Source organism: Atractosteus spatula, chromosome 20, assembly GCF_055471065.1.
Source record: "Atractosteus spatula isolate fAtrSpa1 chromosome 20, fAtrSpa1.hap1, whole genome shotgun sequence".
Classification (NCBI taxonomy): Eukaryota; Metazoa; Chordata; class Actinopteri; order Semionotiformes; family Lepisosteidae; genus Atractosteus; species Atractosteus spatula.
Window position 1 is genome coordinate 16,145,647 of NC_142725.1, and position 13,983 is coordinate 16,159,629.

At 43.4% G+C, this 13,983-nt stretch overlaps 1 protein-coding gene across 1 annotated transcript in view; it reads right to left on the bottom strand.

Moving 5' to 3' along the window:
* casz1 (castor zinc finger 1) overlaps window positions 1-13,983 on the bottom strand; it is a 239,029-nt gene that overhangs the window by 175,313 nt on the left and 49,733 nt on the right. The gene's annotated exons all lie outside the window — the stretch shown is intronic.

Below are 13,983 nucleotides of genomic sequence, written 5' to 3' on the forward strand. Positions count from 1 at the left end.
AACCATCAATGTCTGCAATCACTGCTTCATCTGTGCGCACCAGGCAAGATTCGGGCTTGCCAAAGTCTAATGTTTGTCCAATTTTTGTTACGCCAATTTCTTTCTGTAATTCGTTGGAGAACGTAATACTAACCACACAGGCCACATGCTAATGTTATAATATAGTTACGTGCCAGGAGGAGATTATAGTTTCATACACTCCCATGAGAAAACGTTCACCACGAAACCTTTAAAAAATTTTAATTTGGCACATCAATAAAATCTTAAACCGGATTCTTATCAACAACTGATTTAAAACTATTACGCAGTGCAAAGATGTGGTTCTTCCTGTATTTCTGACTTGCTGACATTTAAGAGTTTGGCCCAAAAATCCACAGACTTTAAACCTGATTTATTTTGTATAATGTCTAATTATATACACCAGGAAATGTTCAACGAGAGCGCATCGTAAACAAGGTGATCTTCGATACTAAGTAGGCACCTAATGTACTGTGGATCCCAACCTGTTAGAAACCAAACCAGTCAATATCAACTTATATTTGATCTAATGTTCATTATCATTTCTGGAAACGTTTTTCTATTCAATGTACACGTGTACCATATTCTCACAGGCGTCTCCTGCTTGTGGCCTTAGGTATCACTTGTTGCTTTTGTTAAACAGACTTTAAGGAAACAAGCCTAACTGAAAAGCGCACTTTCTAGTTCACCCATAAAGACAGAGCCTCTCTAAGGTCCTCTTTGTCCTCAATTGAGCTGTCTAGGGTTCATTCTGATGAAGCATCTTTCTCCTTCACCATGAGGGATTTCTGATGAATGCAGTCTCTAGGGGGCCTTCCTTCCTCGGTAACTTCACTTATAAATGAGGATGATGACTTTTAAAAGGACGAGGAATCATTAACACAATAAGTAGCCGCTCAAACTTCCATTCTGTACTGCCGTCTGGCAGCAATTCTGATACATCTGCACCAAGAAAAAAAACCCTTTACTCGGAGAGGCCATTTCTGTTGCAAAGGTTTAATGGTTCAGTAATATCTTGGCCACAGTACAACTGTTCTTGCACTGACCTGGTGGCAAGAAAAGTACTTTCCACGAAATGATGTAAAAAGTAGTAATGGAACAGGACAAACAGTGCTCCCCTCTCAGCAAGGTCAGTTAATGTGTCGGCCCTCTTTTCTAGCTTTCATCTAAGATCACTAATTTCCCCTTTCCGAGTCGGAATCAATCAGAAAAAGACTACGGGTGAGTGAAATCATACTGATGTTACTTATCAGTCTTACATCTAAGGATGTACAAAATACTTTGTGTATACACCAGACTCAAAATCTTATCATAAGAGTTTCAGAAAAATAAAGGACAATCTAGTATATTTTGGAAGACTTGCGGCGCAATCTCATGGGAATGTCATTTCAGCAATTAAAACATGAAGCAAGCGGACACCTCTCCCATGTATAATTTGGGAATAACTCATTTTACCTGTCCAGCAGCAGGTGCACAAGAACACAGCACCCTGTTAAATAGCTGCAGCTAAACAGCTATGAGGATCAATACATTTCACAAACAAAAATCAATTGCATAGATGTTTTTTTACAAATCCACTTTGAAAGTTACTATTCAAAAGTTGTCATTTTGTAAACGGTTGATTAGATTACATTTTTTTCAGCGTGCTGTGTCAGAATGTACTGTATGTGCTCAGCACTGTAAAATTGACAATAAATGAAATTCACTTGGGGGTGATTGCAAGGGAAGTAGGCTCTGATGAAGACTGCGATGCTCCCTTTCATTTTACAGCTAGGAAAAGGTTGTTGTGACCAGCTTACACCTGTGCGAAAGTGCATCGCACTGACCAAAACAAAAAGACGTGGCCGAAATGCACTGGTGAAGCTAATGTACACTCAGTTAAGGCAGGGCTGTGTTGGCTTTAGTGCACAAATCTGGCTCACATTACATTAGAGGAGGGTAATGCACTCCAGTAATAAGGGCTGTGTGGCTCTGCCACCCCTCATTCATTAGCTCTTCTTTTTGTCAGCCAGGGTGACAAGCAGGCAGATGGTCAGGCACGCACAGGCCCACCCAGAGCTAAATGTGCAATTCAAATTTTAAGCCGGGTTTTTCGTTCTATGTTCTACGGGAGGAATGGTATCCACCCCTGAAGGGAAACTTTTTCCAGTGGTATTGCATTGAAACAAATGCGAAAAAAAAGATTAAAATAAAAATAATAAAAATTGAAAAGAGATTAAAGATCGCAGTGCTGTGGGAAGAGGTGGTGTTAACCACAAAACTTGAATTTGTCACCACTGCGTAATTCACAGATGAAACTCTTCGATTTTTCATCATTTTTATTTAGGGGTGCTTATGCTTATTGTTTCAAGACTTTTTGAGATCCAACTTATGGACTTATTTACTACCTACCCCCAAGTTCAATTTATAACACACGTTATGAAGTGAAAAATCAAACATGGGTAATTGTGCACATCTTCTTGTGCTCCAACATAGCAAACATGCCTCTGAAATTTATACCTGCCTTCTGCCGGGCCGTGATGCTAACTCAACAGACATCAGAGCATGAAATTAAATGCTTGTTATTATGCTGCTGTAGCACGTCAATTCTGCTTTTCAACAAACCAATTCTGTCTATCTTGAGTGCCTTTATTTGGAAACTTTAGAGTTTCCTCTGGCAGTTCAGTCTGAAAAAAAACACAATTTGATTAAAAAACAAAAAAAAAGGACTAAAAATTCCTGAAATTCTACTGAGGACAAGGGGTTAAAGATGCAGACTAACATGAAACACTGCATGGATTGTGTTACTGTAGTGTCTAAAGTTTAAATAAATATACTCTTTTTGAGGCCTCGCAAAGGCCACATATCAAAAAAGTCAAGACCCTCCCAACAAGATTAAATAAAACCCACAGAATAATACAGACTCCCCAGAGGGAACCAAAGGGAAATGGCTTTGTAGCAGGAGGGGGGCTATTTTCAGGGGGGCCGGACTGGTTCAAAATATCTGGCTGCCTGCAGGAGTGGTCCTTTAGATTTTGCAGCTGAGCTTGTTTTATTAAAAGGATGTTTGAAGGCATTTGAACCTGAGACACCAACAGTAATGGGTGATTCTTTTGGGTTTTTCTGAGATTCTTTGCGGAATAACTCTACCATAAAAAGCTTTTTTTTTTTCATTGTAGGATGTAGATATATTGTACAACTTGAGACTTTAGCCAAAAGGATTAGAAAATATTTTTTTTAATGGGTCAGAGAGGTGAACAAATATGGGCTGCAGATCACCTAAAGCTAAAGTGTGATAAGTACTTGAAAAATCAGAGTGCAAATATTTCTACACTTGCGGCACGCACATTCAAAATGTATACTTTTTTTTAAAGCGCTGAATAAAAAGGCAAGCGTGTCATGCAAAGCACTAATTTGGCTTTCTTTGAACTTTGGAAGGGAATAAAATGTAATGTTACCTGTAAGAAAATGTTATAGCCCATGGCAGGTTATTCATATTCTGCAGCTACAGTTATTGATGTCATCACCCTCTTGTTAAAAAAAAAAGGCACAATGCAAATCTGCTAGGGAAGAATCTGTATTATTACACATCTCCTTTCCAAAGGCTTAACTGTTTTTCTAAAAGGCCAGGGACTTTTCGATGGAGATATCAACAAACCCTAGCTGTGGCATCTTCCATTGCTTATGTCTAACAGGATAGTTTCTCCAGTCTAATGTGATCAATGGATTCAGAGATGAAAGACAGACCCTCACTCTAGCATACCTGTGCCGCCGACTCGTTACCCGAGACTTGGAGGACACCAGCCCCCCAAGAGGAGCGTTCACTGATGCGACTGCTTGACCTTTACGTCCAGCACCTGGGTGCGAAACTGGTTCCAACAATACCGTGAAAGAAACCTCATGCCGCAAAGAGATACTGTGCCTTCACACTCATCGTGGGTTTCTAAAGGGAGGCTCGCACCCCGATGCTCTTCCTCTCCATCGGCTGAACAAGAGGTCAAGCTTCCAGGCTCACGAGGAACGAGCAGCATGCAGGCCTGGACGCAGCATGACGCACTCTCCTTATGCCCCACATTTCTGCATTGTCCCTGAGCTGCACACCCAAACCTTTGTGTCCTCCTAGGACAGGTGGGGTGGGGTCTTCCAGTGCTGCGGTTTACCAGTATACATTACACTGACTAATTAAACAACAGCAGGAAAGTTTACATATTAAATTTCCCGCACAACACATTGAGATCCGGGGGTGATGTGTTAACGACAACTGGGATTTTGCACGGATTAAAAAACGGTGCTCTCGTTTTTTCACAGGGCGAAATTTGAAACACTGCGCACAGACTCCATAATGGGAAGAACGGAATAAAAAGGGCTTCACTAACCCGACACTCCCATTAGGGCCGTACTGGAAAGTGAAATATTTGATCACGGAAGGGAAATTGAGCAAAAATGAACTGAAACCAGATATGGATGACTTACTTTACTCCTGGCTTTCAGATATGGATGTCACTCAGTCTTAATAAGCTTTTTGAATTTTCATTTTATCACAGAAAATAGAGCCAGTCTTGGCGTAAGAAATAAAATCAGTCAGTTTCACTCTAATGGATAAAGTAATGGAGAGGTGAAACTGACACAACACATACACCCCCCACCCCCCATTAATATTATAAAAATGAAAGCAAATTCACTTCTGGGGTTTTCATAGAATCAATTCAAACTAAATATTCCCCTTTTCTGCAGCTTTATTTCATAATCAGTCCAACAGATACAGCACTTTGGAGCACTTGAAGCAGGTGATCGAACACAGGAGTGTCACTTACTCTGCCCTGCACGCTGGGCAATCTGCTCCTCCACCCTCCACTCTATTAGAACAGAACTTGTGACGGGATCTCTCAGAACCAGTCTCTTCAAGGTCGATTTTCAGGGCTGCTTCTTCTAACCTTACTGACCGCCCCCAAAACGGAGGTTTAAATGACCCACTAGATGTGTTCTACTGTTTATTTCACAGCTGTTGTCTTATACAATTTCTTTGATTGCGTTTGGGTGCTTCCGAGGCAGCAGAGGCTTGAGGCTCACCACATGAGCTAGTTGGGCATCATGGACTCCTCTCGTTTGCACGCATGTCAAACACAAGTTGAGAACTGACCGGAAAAGCCTGACTCCCAGAAATGCCTCTTGGTAACACCTCGGGTTTGTACCACGTTACAGCTGCTCCAATTTACCCTACGCATTTCTACTGCCAAGTCCCCATTCTGAACCTCACTGTCCAGTTTATAAAGTAGAGTTCTAGTGTTCTAAGTTGTACAGTAATAGAGAGGAAGAAAACAGGATTTTCTTGGTTTAGAAACTTTATAGACTGCACAACAAGTCTGCAGCATCTTTGAGAACACATTGTGATGCCAACAGGTCTCCATATGGAAAAAAACTGCTCTCGTGGGAATAAAAACAGAACTACACCAACCAGCCAGAAGGAAGGGGCAGTAACAATAATGGGCCATGTCACAAGAACACAGTCATGGCACATGAAGATGGGGAACATTATTTATGAACTTGTCCCAGCACTGGGGGAGGAGCCTCTCAGCAACGGAACTAGGCCACTTAAGACCACTTAATTACAACTTAGACAAATTTCATGATTATTCCAAATATGTATTAAACATCGATTTTGTCATAAAGAATATTATGGCATAGTTCCAGCACGGCTCTGTGATTTAGCTGCTAGTTTCACTCCAGGTCAGTGTCGGGGGGCCAGCAGGCCAAAAACCGAGACCCCGCCAATTACTCAGCCTGGAGATCAATGAGAGGTGTCAAAGGCCTGGCTGCTGAATTCTCCCATCACATCTCACCTCGGAGGCCAGCAAGTTTTTCCTCTGCGTCTTCTGATCCAGAATATGATAACCGAACGCTCAAGCTTTTTTCCCTTCCTCCTTATTCACACTTTAAACTGTCTGTCTTTGGAAAAGAGAATGGAGCTGCTGACTTTGGCTCTGATAGATGACCTTCAGACAAAGAGGGCACCAGTTCAACATTTGGAGCTACAGTGTCATTGTTGTGAATATTTCTGTAGTACATGTCAGGAAAGGGGAAATATGACTTAGTTTTATTCAAGGGCTGTTCCAATTACCCCTCTCATCTTTCAGATTCCAGGGATAACTGGAATTAAAGTGTTTCTTTATTTAAGCATACAGGCAGGAAATGCTCAAACTAATGGAAACCACTGTGTAGAAGAGGCACACAGACCTTTGCTATCGGAGTGCTTAACAGAAGTTCCGCAGGAAGGTTAGATTCTGGTCTCACACACTTCTTCTCTCCTACATACAGTGTATATACATCTTATCTTCTGGACTTCCCTTTGCACATCTCTCTCACACCCCTGTAGCAGCTCCCTGGCTCATTCCTTGTGAAATTAAGGGGGGTTGGGTTGGCCTCAACCTTACAGTCAGTCTGCCTTTCTCTCAGCTAGATAGATTACATTAAATCCCACACCTTTAGTAGGATCTAAACATACTACCAAAATACAATATATATGTCATATACTATAACAATATAACCTCTATACCCTGCAGTGCCAGTTCTGAATCCAAGTTGTTTGTGTTAAGTGTCTTCTGACACTTTCCTTACAATAAGGTCCAGCACCTACTTTGACAAAGTGAAACCTGCTGTGTAAGAGGTGATGCACAAAACACACTGGAGAGGCTGATGAAACAAAACACACACAGGTTGTGCTTCGGACCTCCTCACTGACGGTGTTTTTGGGCAAAAAGGAAGGATTGTGACAGTTATCAAATTGATACATTCCTTGTGTGACATCATAAGGTCACATAAAACTAAGGAATTGTCTGGTTGGGAGAAGAATTGGGGAAAAAAAACATCACAGGAGGTAGTGAACAGCTGACTCCTTCAGTGAGCAAGGGATTAATCAGATTTGATATGAAAGATGTGACATGCTCCTTAAACCACATAACTATCGTTCGGAGAAGGCAGCCATCAGTCAGTCTCTACCAGACAAGCTGAAAACTGAGAAAACACAACTTACTAAGCAAGACGATGTTCAGTTATGAAAAGGATGTATCATTTGCATTCAGTAGGCAAACAAGTCTGTGGGGTTTTTGGCATAAAAAAGGTCTACTGAATTCATTTACAACAAGTACACACACACAGATTTTTACACCTAGATGAATACACATGCAGATTTTCACAGTAGCTTAAAAAAGACTCAGAAAACCAATTTTGACGTTTGTCTTCCTCAGTTCTCCTCTGGGCTATAAATAATTCTGATGAAGACAGATGTTGGAATGTGTATTGCCCAACCGCAGTCAGCACTGCTCATGATTTACGTTTCATCAAAATCGTGAATAAAATATTGTCTTGCACGAATAAAACTTTTACACAGGAAGTCTGTCAACAGGGATGTATGTGGAGCCTTTTCGTGCCCCTCGCACTCGCGGAACAGTTTCCACCCGACCTGCCTGTGCACTCATCCAACAGCTCTCTCCTTGAAGATAAGGCAAGCAGGACTAAATCCAACAGGACTAAATAAAAACCGGAAAAACAGCAAAACAAGCCTGCTCAAGACAAATATCCAGCTCCTTATATACAATATCTGATGGTGACAGCTGTCTTTGCTGAACGTCTCTGGCGAGTTAGCCCGAGCAGAAGCGGTTTCCCCATGCTCTTGTCAAGAGGATCACAAGGGGTGAAATACTGCGCACAAAGGCCTTTTTTAAAAGCCCTCTGAAGGATCAGAAGAGACGCTCCTCCAGAGGCGCGCGGAGGCTGGGGCTGACAGCGGCGGCCGGGGTCGGGCCCGAGCCGTGGGGACGGGGCCACCCCAGATCGCCCCCGGATCGCCCCCGGCCACCGCGCAGCTCCGCCGGAAAGCAGACAGCCTGCGCCTGCACAGCAGATGGGACTAATGATGTGAAACAAAACAGATCATTGCACTGGGTCCGCAGCACCTGTAAGGAGCCGCGTGAAGTCTGAATGATAGGGGCAGGCCGTTGCCAGAGGTTAGAGTTTTATAGAGGGGGAAGAATGAAAAGAGTCCCTGTTCTCTCTTCTTTTCCCCTCTGTTGTTTTTTTTAAGGAAAGCTTTTATGTTTTGGAATTGTCTAAGTGGATCACAGATCCCCCTGGGTTTGATAGCTGTGCTCGTTATTGTGTGGGAGCCCGGGCTGTTCGCTCACTGTGAGGGCACGGCTGTCCGGGATCGAGCTGGACACTGCAACACTGCCCCGCAGGTTTCAGGCAGGACTGTCTGCTCTTCCGTAACTACAGGTGCGCTGAGGCTGGTAAGACTTACGACAGCCAGTGAGAGGTTTCAGGTCTGTCTTTTAAGAAACAGTATGTGACTTTAAAAATCCTTGTTTTTCAGAGTCACTGAGAGCTTGGCAACGGAGGTGAGGCATGCTGAAGAAGCATCTGTCTTTTCAGGTACAACAAAAACACAGAGAAGAACAAGTTTATCCACTCCTATAACTCAATGCCCGGTATCCATTTACACTAATGTCACAACAAACAATAAAAATGTGAAGAAAGGCAGTTAGAATATAGTTTCTAGGGAGTAGCTTGGCAATGTTTTGGGTTTTACATTTAAAGAAGCAAAGAAAGGGAGCACTATTATCGAATAGCTGTAAAGTGTTGTTGAGCCTTTTACATCCTTACATTTTCTAAACACTTCTTCCGATTCAGGGCTGCAGGGGAGCTGAAGCCTATCCCAGCAAGCAATGGGCGCAAGGCAGGATACACACTTGACGGGACACCAGTTCATCGCAGGGCACACACAGACACAGACACAGACAGCGCACACTCACACCTGGGCCGGTTCTTACAGAAGCCAACTGACCCACCAGCATGTCTTTGGACTGTGGGAGGAAACCGGAGCACCCGGAGGAAACCCACAGGAACATGGGGAGAATGTGCAAACTCTAAGCAGACAGCCCCCCAAGAACCGCATTCAGGGCCCCAGAGCTGCAAGGCACCAATGCTAACCACTGTGCTACTGTGCCGTCCTTGTTGAGCCTCAAATATTAAAAACAAAACCAAAATCACACAGATACACAGGGTATATTTTTAACACGTTAGATTAAGCCCTCTCTCTGGCTACGTGGAGACAAGCAGGGCACTACAACAGAGCTAAAAACATTAGGTAACATACATTAAGTATCAAGCTGTCCATTCTTTTTAAAATGCCGTGTATCTGATACAGTATTTAAGGGGATAAGTATGCTATGTTTTCTCAATATTGCTGGTGGTTTAATGTGCACCATTGGAATACAGTGCTTAAAAATAAACAATCTTGGCTAGACAGTGTGGCATCCCTCTTAACTGGATGTATTGGAAAAAAACGAAATGCCATCTGTCTCCTAAGACCATGGAGTACAGTTTCCCCCAGTGGAAACTGCCTCAAATACAGCCAAAAAATAATAATAAAACCCGAACCCAGGCTTTTATATGCATCCTGAGAACTACATGCCAATAATTTGTTGTTTTTTTTAAAATTGACCCAATATAAATACAATTAATAATTTATGAAGACTCAGAATGTATACAAATATCTGCCTAGGAAGCAGTCAATTTATCGGTTACGGTGGCTCAGTTACTGTATTTGGCCAACGACTCAAAGAATTTTCAGGACTTCAGGAAGTTTTTTGGTAACAGAGATCAGCTCCATTCTAGAGCTGCTGACCCTGTGTTTCCTGAGACCTTCATAATAATCAAGGCTACCGAGGTGCTCCGTCTCGTCCGAACCGGCAATGCCCTTCGTATACACAGGACGTTTTCTCCTGTCTGAGGTCCACTTCCAACACTGCAACTGTTGTTGTTTAACATACCGATCAGCATCAGAAACTTCTCACTCTATAAACACGCGCTTGTTTTTTGGAAAAGCCAAGGGTGTGGATATTGGATACTGAGTAATTGATCACTCATGACTAATCGTGTTTCGCTCGAGTGACTGTCGCTGTTAACTAGTGACAGAACTGATTGGGCAGAGGTGATTTAACATGACGAACGTCAAGCCTGGTGAGAATCATGAAAGAAACACACAGAAGGGAACAGAAGGGAAACTCTGCTTGTCAAGAAAACAATAACTTCTTGACATTGGGATGTGGGGGGCTAGATGAAGTCACCCCAAGTGGACCCACCAGCAGTGGAGCCAAGGATCAAAATCCCTTACAGGCCACCCCGATGGACATCAGCAAGAGTGGCACAGACGTGCAGAACGATACACTCCTTGTTGTGTAAAACGGGACAATCCAGTGTGGAGGTCCAAGTGGGATGGCCTGAGAAGGAGTGTACAGTTGCTACAGAACTCCACACGAGTTTGACGGCAGCCTAGCTACACGTCCTGGGACCTCAGTTGTTGCCCTTCCTGTAGGACGTGACAATATACCAGCTGGACAGCACACATCCTCATGCATCTTGACAGATGACAAAGTCACTTGTCAAGTGTGCCACGGATGCTCACCAGACATGAGCCCCATCGAAGATTTGTGGGATGAGCTGGGCTGACATGGGACAAGCATGTGCTTGTCCAGGCTCTGAGAGAGCAGTAGGATTTTATCGCACAAGACAGTACCTGCCACCTGGTGCACCACTTCATTATCCCAGGGCTGGCCGTTCACGCTCCTAGCCCGTGACGCTCACGGTAGAACCCCTGTTAATCGATCCTGTGTTTTCAATAAAAAGTCAATGTGCCTGCTACAAAACGATTGTGCCATTTTTCAAAACAATACCTTCGTGAATTGGTTGCCATAATGAAAAGAAGAGTTTCTTTTGATGCTCGGTGTAGTTTCTCTTTTCTTTGCTCTGCTCACCATCACGCTCTCCCAATGCAGGATAGGGCTCGCTTCAGAGGGGCAGGCGCGTGGGCACCCGAGAGACTCGACCCGTCAAGGCGGAGCCCTGTAATCCACATGTAGGGAATGTGAGTCTGGATCGTGGCACTCCGAAGCTATGACCAGGGATCGGGCTGGGATTAGACCACCCTCCCGGGTGCCTACAGGCTTGTGGTGACAGGAGAGGCAGAGAGCACTGCAAGATGAAGGACTCAATAAGGTGAGCTCATCTGCCCCTATTCATCCTCTGTGTGTGGGTAGTGGTGTTCCCAAGATGGGAAGAACCCAACTACCCAAGAGATTGAGGGGGTATGAAACAAAACAAAATAAATCAATTAATTCATAAAAATAATAAATTAAAGGTTTATTCTTATCCAATAATCCAATAATGCACCATCACATGAGAAAACATGTGGCACATCTGGAGACATCTGGCTTGTCCAGGTCACACTTGCAGAGGTGGAGGAAACCTTCACATCTACTTGTACACTGGTCCTTCTTTGTGTAAAACACTGCATGTTAAAATGGGAGCTTCGGGGTTCGAGTGTTTAAAATGAGAACCCAGGAGATGACAGAAATAAAGATGTGTCAAAGAGCCGCTGGCGAACCAATCAGGCGAGAGGGAAATGAAGTCATCGGCCCTGCTCACTCATTCACTGGCCGCAGCAGTGGGGTGAAATTCTGCCCACGAAGCGGAAACAAGCGCACGTTTTAGCCCGTCCCTAAAAAGGCGGCAGAGGAGCAGTGAAAAGACCTAACATAAGAAGCAGGAAGCACAACGAAAAAGACACCTACTAACAGTAAAGGAGAGTTATTAAACAAGCAGGACTGCAGTATCATGATAGGATGATTTAACAATAAAAACAAAAATAAGAACACAACACAAGGACCATTTAAAAACCGCCCACAGTTCCGCACTGAGAAAACACCAGCCTAACAATAACAGCAGAGATTTATTTAGCATGTCCTTGGTGACTGGAGAACCAGATTAAATTTAAAGGACATCTCTGGAGCAATGCGTGTTAAAACATTACACAATTCCTGCTCCAATTTAATTTTCAACTTACATCTTTAAAGAAGTGTCGAGGGCTGCTGACTTCTTCCGAAGTTTTTATTAATGTCTGTTCTTACTGGTGCGTTCTAGATGCCTCTTCTGTTTTGAAATGTTAGGGAAAAAAATGAAGCCTTAGAATTAGTTATTGTCTAGGCTACTGTGCTTTGCCAAAATAAAAAAGAGAAAGGCACTTCATTTTCCTGTTTCCAAGTGAAGAGCTGGTATTAAGCTGAGCTGAACACACAAACAGTCAGCTCCGTTTCTGTGTGTCTGATATCACCAGGAAAAGGTTAACCTGCCGCAAAGACAAACCGTATTACAAGGCCGTATTAGAGTCAGTTTAGCAAAGATAACAATATCTGCTGGGGCCTCATGGGTTCTTCATGGCAGTACTAGCCCTGATGTAAGGCTACTGCATTTTGACTCCCAAGCACATTAGCTCTGATTAAAATGACCTTCATTATATCAGCTATCCTTATTATAACACGCAAAAATGCTTCGCTCCCTAGGGCGACATCATAATGAGGGTGGGAGAGAATAATCTGAAGGTTTTGCGGTATTACATTGCACATGAGCATCTTGACCACGCAGTTATGCCAATTTGCATATTTGCAGTTAAAAGACAGAAATACCCAGACAGACAGATTGGTTGATGAATCAGTCACTTGCGTGGATGTGCTTTAATTAAAAAAAACTGTGCAGTCAGATTCTTGCCTGTGAAAACTACATCATTTAAACAAAAACAGAGTGACTGTTAGTTGCACTGGATACCCTATAAATATGCGTTAAGCAAGTTTTATAATATTTAAGCACTTAAAAACTGAGGTCTGTCTTAGCTACACTGCTAGCTCGGTGCCTGATCCTGGCAGTGTCTGCCTGTACAAAATGCATAAGAGAAAAAGTAGCTGGATCGAGGCCCTTGCAGATGGCTGAGAAATTCCCAGTCCTGCTCCACACTGGACACGCTTGTTAACCTCAATTTTCTGCACATTCTCCTAAATGGGCCAGAGGGCTACCATTAACCAGCACTTGGCAGACGCCCTCCCAGCACATCCAATATTCATCTGGCTGCCCCGATAGATCTCTGCAGACCTCTGCAGAGGCCAAGGGCTCCTTTAGGATTTCACGAATCTTTCACAGACCCGCCCGGTGCATCCCCATGCCTCTGCTGTCTGCAGCAGCTGTGGTGGCCATCCAGGGGAATATAGGGCTTGTCCCTGTCGATTTTCAATGCTAACACAAGTTAAAGGGAGTACTCCTTCTGGCAGTGACGGCCCCTGGGGCATGAACATCATTGTTCCCCATCCACTAGAGGGGGCTGTTTGTGTTTCGCCACAACAGGGGAGCAAGAGGGTTCCAAACTGCATGAAGTGGACCACGCGCGCAGTTAGGATCAAGGATCAAAATCTCCAACTATCCCTGCCTCCAAGACAGGACCAGCATACTAGCTGCTTTAGAAAGTCAGAACATGACAGCTTGTTGCACAAAGTCCACAGGTTACTGAGTGGATGGTCTCTTCAATATCATTTTCTGGACATCCTACTGTACACACAACAGTATTAACAACATCCGATCACTGACAGTAGGTGAGTTCTTGATTTAAATGAGGCCAGGTAATAAAGAGAGCGGTTTAAAAAATGTATATATTCAGAAGGCTGTCAGTAGGCCTGCGTTCAGAATAAAGCAAATTTAGTAACCAGGTACCATTAAAGGTAATTGTTGATTTGCAAGAAAAACTAACCCCAAATTCGCCCTAGGACAGTGTTTTAGCCAAATGAATGAAATACAATTCTAGGGAAATCAGTTTGTGCGTCTGTGTGTTCAAGAAACAAAGGTTTTTCAAAGCATGTCCTCTGCCTGGGCCTACAGACACCTGCTTAACAGCACTTCCTCTTGAGTTTTCATTGTTTAATTAATGCAGGCCTTGGGGGCACCATGACTTGTGTGTGCTGCTAGTGTGTAAAGTGCGAAACAATTAAGTTGTTTTGTGTTCCAGAGGTGCAATTTAGAAATTGCATTCAGTAACTGGTGTCGCATCAGAGCTCCTTTGCCCCATGGTTTTACACTTTGTGAAAATAGAAACAACATTATCAGAATTCA